Source organism: Cupressus sempervirens, chromosome 3, assembly GCF_028749045.1.
Source record: "Cupressus sempervirens isolate cs-2001-9-10 chromosome 3, ASM2874904v1, whole genome shotgun sequence".
Lineage (NCBI taxonomy): Eukaryota > Viridiplantae > Streptophyta > Pinopsida > Cupressales > Cupressaceae > Cupressus > Cupressus sempervirens.
Window position 1 is genome coordinate 887383628 of NC_143120.1, and position 2520 is coordinate 887386147.

Consider the following 2520-nt stretch of genomic DNA (forward strand, 5'->3'; position numbering starts at 1 on the left):
AACTAAACTAAATCAACCCCTAAGTATCTACTTTTTCCCCACCACCTTCACACTTCCCCAAACACCCACATCCCCATCTTCCATGCATGAGCCTTGTACATAGTATGCCTCCCTCTCTCTCTCATGCATTGGAGGCTGCTCACAAATCCCCTTGCAAGTTTTTTTATTCAAATGGAAAACATGGCTATGTGTTCAACTTACCTTTATTAAAGTCCCCTCCTTTTCATGCAAACATCCCATCGTGAAGGGAAACATGTGTACTTTTGGTTTAGACCTAGGGAAACAAAAATATAGGCTTGGGTCAATGTATCTAGACTTGGAAAATTTCCCCAAGACTTTGGGGAATGGGGTTTGACCAGGGGTAAGGGTAATTAGTTAGTAAGGTTAGTTAGGATTAGGGCTTAGGGTAGTTTAGGTTGTTAAATTAAGTTAGGTTGTCCTTTTAAATTAAGATTAGTTGATTTTCTACATTAAGTAAGTTTGATTAGTGAGGATTATGATAGTGATCAGGTGTTTGGAGTTAACATATGATTAGTCATTAAGTGTAGTTAATTAGTAGAAAATAGAGTAGAAAGTGTATTTGGTAATACGGGTTCCTTTTATAAATAGGTTTTGGTGTGGGTTAGTTCAGTGTTAGTTTTGTTAGTATTGCTTATAGTTTCTAAGAGATGGTAGATTTAATATAATCTTTTTTCAAGAATTATTTTTTACATTGTATTTGGAATCAAACCTAATATGATTAGTGGATAAACTTTATAGGTGTAAATTATGGAAAGGTTATGAGTTAGATGTTGTAAATAGCTTAATGATAAATATTTTATGTTTTAATTATCACTAAATAGGTTATGAGAATATAAAAAATTAAAGTATTAGCATGTTATGATAGATTAACCTTTAAATGCCGAATTAGAGTCTCCTAAGGATTGACCTAGTATAGTGAAATAAGGGATAGTATCACAATCAACTTAAGAACTAGGAAAACTTAGATGCATTTTGAACTCGATGTCAAACCTTTGTAATTCGAACCTAATGTTTAATTGATCAACTTATTTAACCCAATCTAGGTGCTCTCATATCATTAGAACCTAGGGTTTTGAACCAATGTAGTATGAATCAATATTGACTCTACATCATTATGAATTGCAATTGAAACTCACATCTATCCCATTTAAACTCTCCATAACTTATTCAAATTAGTATGTGTTAAACATGGTGTTATTTAACTTTTAAAATAATAAAAACATGTGTTTTTCCCCCAATATTTTGGGCACGATAATCTTAGTATCCTTTTTATTGTCATCATATAATTTTCTCTAGGATTAGCAGAGAATCTAGCGATGATACCAACTACTAATGTAATATCAGGTCTATTATGTAGAACATATTGTAGTTTTCCAATCATTAACCTATATAACATTTGATTCAACTTAGCAAAATCATCATTCTTTGACAACTTATGTCCAGTAACCATAGGTGTTCCAATTGGTCTTGAGTCTTTCATTCCAAAAGTCTTCAATATCTCCTTGACATACTTAGATTATGTAATGTATATTCCACCTTTCTTTTTATAGACTTGCAATCCCACAAATAATTTTATATCTCCAAACATTGACATCTCAAATTCCTTCTTCATTTGATCAGAAAATGACTTGTATATTGAATCTTTTCCTCCAAATATGATATCATTAATACAAAATTCAGCTAACATTATCTTACTTTCAGATTCACTTTTCAAATACAAATTGTTATTGTCATTAGTTCTTGCAAAACCAATTTTCATTAAATAATTGTGTAACCTTTCATACCATGCTCTAGGGGATTTCTTCAAACCATATAAATCTTTGTGTAACCTACATACCATATTCCTCTTGCGTGGATCAACAAATCCTTCAGGTTGTTCAATGTAGACTTCTTCCTCCAAGATGCCATTTAGAAAAAGACATTTGGCATCCATTTGATATACTTTGAATCCTTTATAAGTAGTATATTTAATCAAAGTTCTCACTCCTTCCAACCTTGCAACTATGAAAAAGGTTTCACCATAGTCAACTCCTTCTTCTTATGCATATCCCTTACATATTAGTGTTTCCTTGTTCCTTGTGACTTCACCTTTCTCATTTAGCTTGTTTCTAAAAACTCACTTAGTTCAATCACATTCTTATCCTTTGGTCTAGGTACTAATGTCCATGTCTTATTTTTTTTCAATTTTCTCAATTTCTTCATTCATTTCTTCTTTCTAGTCTTCATTTTCTAGAGCATCTTTAACTGATTTAGGCTCAAACTCACATAATAATCATATATCATTCTGTAGTCTTCTTCTTGTCATAACTCCTAAATCTTCATCTCCAATGATTTGATTTGGTGCATGATGTCTTCTTACATAATTTTCCAAAATATGTTTAGGTCTTGTTTCTTCTTGTTTTGATTCATTGGATTCAACTTTCTCTTCTTCTTCGGTTGTCTCTAGTTGTAACTCAGCTTCCTCTGTCTCATGGTCAGTAGTGTCTTTCTATGACTTGG